This window comes from Nicotiana tabacum, chromosome 1, assembly GCF_000715075.1.
Source record: "Nicotiana tabacum cultivar K326 chromosome 1, ASM71507v2, whole genome shotgun sequence".
Classification (NCBI taxonomy): Eukaryota; Viridiplantae; Streptophyta; class Magnoliopsida; order Solanales; family Solanaceae; genus Nicotiana; species Nicotiana tabacum.
Genome location: NC_134080.1, coordinates 67,736,225 through 67,742,224, shown reverse-complemented (window position 1 = coordinate 67,742,224; position 6,000 = coordinate 67,736,225).

Sequence of the window (6,000 nt, the reverse complement as noted above, 5' to 3'; positions counted from 1 at the left end):
AGACCAATCATTTACCGACATTGTTAGAAGACAACATCGTTCCGCATATTCCCCTAATCAAGAATATTCGTCCCAATACCAACCCTTACTCCCATATTCAAATTCAGATCTCCAAGAGGTCAGGCCATGACAAGCCTAAAAATACGGGCCGTAAAAGCCTTCCGTCAACCAAGCGTCTTCTTCAATAACCTTACCTTCGTATATTTTATCCCCATATGTCATGCTAAAGAATTATAAACACACTAAGAGAAAAATCAAATAGTTATAAAAAAATAAAATATTTACAAAAAGAGAAGAAGAAAAAAAAGATTTGTAAAGATAAAAGTAAAAGGTTAAGCTAGAAAAAATAGTTATTTCTAAGTCCCCGATAACGGCGCCAAAAACTTGTTGTGGCCAAACGCACACGCAAGTATACGCGGTCGTCAAGTAATAAAGTGATAAGATAGAGTATCGAACCTATGAGGACCTGTTATCAACTATTAACTAAATTAAACTATCTCAATCATCTAAACAAGAATTGAACCCAAAAGTAGTGATGATAAGCAATTAAACTAAAAAGAAAATAAATAATGAACTCTGAACAAAGGAATATTAGATTTTTATGTTATCAATATAATGAAAACGATCCAGGGTTATGGATTATCTAAAATTCCTATTGTATTCTTCAATTGAATTGACTAACTAATTCATCTAGTTCATTGGTTGACAGGGTTAATATTGCTTATAAGAATATGTCGAGTTCTAACTCGCCTATTCAAGCAAACCTAATGCCTATATGTCTATGGAATTAGAACTAACAAGAACACATTTATAATTCATGTACATCAACCAAGCAAGGCAATTAGGTATATGTCTATCCTAACTGCGAATCCATTCTCCCATGCCCAGGTTCAAGAACATGTTCTACTCAATTCTATGTGCATTCTAGGATTGCCACTTTCGAGTTCAACTCTAGATTCATAGATAGTATTTAATTGGTTATCAAGCAATCAAATAATTGCGTATAGGAATACATAAATAAACCAATATTATAAATCAAGAAAGCAAAACTAATATCCGAATAACAATAGTCATAAAAGAACCACAACCCTAGAACGTAACGTTTAGCTCCACATAGACATGGTAGCCAAATAACAAATTATACAAAGAAACATAAAATTTACTAAGTTTGGCGGAAGAAAGGTGAAACTCGGCCTGCACGGCTGCTCTCTACTCTCCCTTCGTCAAAAGTTACTCTCAAAAACGTTCTCCCCCTCCAAAATAGGTTTAGAACCCCTTTTATTCAAATTGAGGGTGTGTAGGCCGAAATAATCAAGTCCCAGGCGAAATAGGAAAAATCCCGCACGTAGGGTCCATGCCAGTGCGAGCTGGCCCTGACGCTAAAACTAGAAACATTTCACGCCTTCTTGGGCGTTCTTACAATTGTTGCATAACTTCTGCTACGTTTCTCTTTCTTTTCCATAACTTTTCAATTCTTTGTTTTTTTTCTTTTGTCTTCTTTTGTAACGTTAAACTTTAATCATTATATATCTAATAATTATATTATTATGAATACATTCTTATAGTGTATAAAATACACATAAAATCTATACTTTGCTCCTAATTTTATCTCCAAAGTACCTATACATAAAATAAACTCAATTAAGCACAAATATAGCACAATTTGGCATTAAAATACCAAAATTTAAGGTAAATAATGTACTAAAAATATATAATTATAGCCAGACATCACCTTGTCCTTCACCACCCGGAGCTGTTCCTTGAACGACACCAACTCCTCTTTCGTAGCCTCCTTTTCCGAGGCCAGAAGGTCCATCCTGCTCCTCAGCGTCTCAGCTGAAGTTTTGAGCTTGTTCATCTCGGCCCGGAGCTGGTCAATCAGGTCTATCTTCTCTTTTACCTATGAGGTTGCATCGCTAGTCACTACTCATTACCTCTCATTTTTAACCTAAAAAATCCTTACCTTCTCGACTAGTTTGGCATGCTCCCGTTTCGTGGACAAAGCCTCATTTTGAGCTTTCTCCAACTCGGCTCGAAGAATGGGGAGATCTTTAAGTGCCTCATCTTTTTACTCACTGAGCACCCTGTACATGTCCTTCTGACGGACTTGCTCCATGAGCTCGAATTCGAGCTAGCTGACTTCCATCCGAGATCGATGGGAGCTTTCATGGTGGAGCACCGAAGCCTAAAAAACAAATCGATAAGATCATGAGGATGCGCTGAAGTTAAAATGCACGAAGAGCACAAAGATGGGGAAACTTACCTGGTTCAGTGCCTGTTGTGCCTCGTTGAAGAGGCTCGATGTGCTCACTTCGTTCATCTTTGCATGATACTCTTCGATCACAAGGCAGCGAAGATTCGTTCATCTTCGCCTGATACTCTTCAGGCACTAGGCAGTGAAGATAGCTGGTCATGCCCACCGGAGCGGACAACACTCGGGTGTCCGCCGAGATAGTAAACACGATTATTTTTTATGGCTCAGATCCATGCTCGGAGCGGGGAACTGCCTCAACATCTTTGGGATCGAGCTCGGATAGCTTGATCCTGATAGAACATCTTTTTTCGGGATCTCCAGGTGACAAAACCTGGAATAATCCTCCAGCGCGCCCATGTCCATACCGTCTAAGAACATGTTGAGGGCCTCGTCTGCGGCTCGTGTCGTCTCATTTGGCTTCTCCTTGACGGCCTGAGCCTTGTCGAACATGGATTCTGTATGAGACGACAATTCCATGATGTCATCTAATATATCATCTCCTATTGCTTTTTTTGAGCCAAGGGTCTCCTGGAAACAGCCTCTCTACCCTTCGGGGTAAGGGTAAGGTCTGCGTACATATTACCCTCCCCAGACCCCACTTGTGGGATTATACTGGGTCGTTGTTGTTGTTGTTGTTGTACAACAATTCCATGATGTCAATGACACCGACTATTTCCCTCGGGTCAAGGATAGTTTCTCAATAGATCGTAGTCTCTGATTTTCCTTTTGGCTCCCGATATAAAGAGAGATCGACATATCGTCCACTTTTCCCCAGTTTCCTCATGTTCTTCTTCGTCAATGGTCGACCCATGGGCGATGAACTCTAGTTCATCATCTTCAGGGTAATCCTTGAGCCAGTAGAGGGAGTCGGGGTCTGATACCCTGGCTTGGGTACTCTTCTTGTTTCTTTTTCGGACCCGAACAATTACCCTCTTCTTCTTGGCTTCGGAGTCCGAGGAGCCAGGAGATTTCCTCTTTTTTCTCTTTTTCTCCTCCTGTGTAGCAGCTCCAGAGTATCTCGATGTAGAGGGTTTAGCAAGTAAGGACGGAGCTCGTCCTAATCCAATGGCTGAAGCTTAGTGGTCTTGAGAAAACTTGTAAAAGAAAAAGAGCTTAGTAGTAATATAGGTTTAGTATGAAAGTAGACTTGTTCGACAATAGCACTCACCATGGGAACGGGTCTCCCACTTGCCCTTTGAAAGTTTGCATCATTCGCGCTCAAAATATGATATTTGTTTGCAGATCCCCTCGATCCACTCCTTGAAGCGAGGGACTATGTTGGGAACTTGGGAGATCACTACACGATGAGAGAAACAAGCAATAAGAAAAAAGGAACAAAAGAAATTCCAAGTACTCAGGAAGGAAAGGAACTTATGGACTGAGTTTCACTTTTCAGGGAACGACAAAAATTCAGGGGGAATGAGATCTTCGGTTTTCACCCAAACAAATCTCCCCTGCCAACCTCGATCCCGATCTTCATCGATACTCGAGAATAGAGCTTTACTTGCTTGGCGAACGAGCTAGATGAACCCCCCTCAGAAAACTCGGGGGCTGTAGAGATGAAGTAGGTAGTCGATGGTAAATTGAAGTGCTTCGGTGTTGTTGACAAAATGACGGAGGAGGATTACGATCCTCCAAAAGGACGGGTGAATCTGCCCAAGGCAGACCTCGTACCTTTTGCAAAAGCTAAGGATTAAAGGGTCCATCGGAGCAAGTGTGAAGAGGTAAGTGTAAACACTTAGATACCCCTCCACGTGAGTGGTAATGTCCTCATTGGGCTCGGGACGACCACTTCCTTGCCCTCCTAGTTGCAGTCCTCCCCAGCTATAGGGAGTGTATCCTCGTTAATGGAGCATATGTACCTTCATACCCCCTCGCCTCAGTCTTGTTGACTGGAGGCTTTTTCGACTTTGAAGTCGTTCTCAATGGAGCAGCCTCTGGGGATGAAGCTTTTCAGGGGAGGTTACAGGGCTACCTCATGCACAACCACATCGGCATCCATGGGCGGGTTAAAAGTTGAAGGGACGGTCTGTTGAGGCACAGGTTTCAAAGTCTTCGCCATCAAATTCTGGAAAATATGAATATTTGAAGGCGGGGATGAAGATTTGAACGTGAGGATAAAGATTTAAACATAAGGATGAAGGTATGAAGGCCAGATTTAAAGATAGGGAGATGAAACTATGATGATATAAGAAACAATGTATGAAGATTTGTAGGGGTTAAGAATAAGTGAGAGCTCGAGGGTAAATTAAGGAGCTCTAAAATCGGAAAGTAAAAAAGTGAAAAAGGGACCGAAGCTTTTATAAGGAAAAGGTAATCAATGCATGACGTTTCGCATTCGTGACTAATCAACCGGTGGCTGACACGTGTCCGAAGTCAGAATGACGCGGCTAATGGGACGTTTCACTGACCCGAGATCTCGGTTGTAGCATGCGGAAGAAGGAACCAGGTTAATTCATCGCTTCACATCGCTTTAAAAAATCTGCTCTCTGAAGCGAGGGGACTATCTGTGTACTGGTAAAATCAGGGGCAGAATATTTCCCGATTCCCCAGTGAGGAAATAAAGGGGAAGCATGGCTCGACACGACTATAAGCGAGGCCGAAGGAACCCTCATATCGAAACTTGTGAGGAGTGAACGATGCATCTGGGATCGGGAATGGTAAAATAACGGACCCAGACCAAATAAGGTTTCTGGACCACGGAAAACGCGGATAACGGTTATGCATGATGAGTAGGGAGCCGTAATATTCGCTTTCAACTGGATATTACGACGTGAATCACGTACGATATCAATAGCAGATCGATATTTACCGAAAAAAGAGATTTTTACCTTATTTAGACTTGTACTAGGACTGCAATTCCCCTACTATATAGAGGAGAAGTTTTCTTTTATTTTGACACAGTGTGACAGGCAAATCAAAGCAATTAAAGTTTATTTTTGTCTTCTAGCTATTATTCAAAGTGTTCTTCATTTGTTCTCTTCTTTATTCGCAACCGAGCTCTTATCGAGGGTCCGGTCAAGGTCAAATTTTACTGTTCAACCTAAAACCAGGCTAGATCATCGCATTACGATTGGTTTGATATTTTATTTTATCTTTAACTTAATTACTTATTTTTCTTAGACTAATTAAATTACATATTCTTTAAATCGCGTACAATTTTATTGTTACTCATTTTTTAGGGTAAACATGATCAAGAAACGTAAAGAAGAGAAAAAAGAGAAGTAGACTCAGATAAAAGAGGGCAATATATTATACCAATTATTCCTATACCAATTATATGCACATGCATAATGTAGCTCTTGCTTTAATTATAAGAAGGACCCCCCCACCCCCACCCCCCACCCCGCGCGCCCATACACCCTTTTGTGGAAGCAAGAAAATATCTTTAGGAAGCAACCCAAGTAAGAATTGAAGCACAATCATCATATATACATCAAAAACTTTGAATGAGATGATTGTCAAAACATAAGGAAATTAAGTAAATATTACAAAGGTAGATCTTGAGAGAGGTTTCTAAAATAATTCTTTTTAATTTTTATTCATATAATAATTCTACTAAAAAGGAAAAAAATAAAGTGTGCACCCTGACCTTCCACCTCCACGCATCATAAATGAAAAAAGAAAGAATGTAAGAAAGAGCAAACATGAAACAAAGACATTGAGTTGTCGGATATCTATTATTGGTTGGTGGGTATATGACTTGTACATTCTTTAGAAAAGCTTTCACATTTGCCCAACATTCC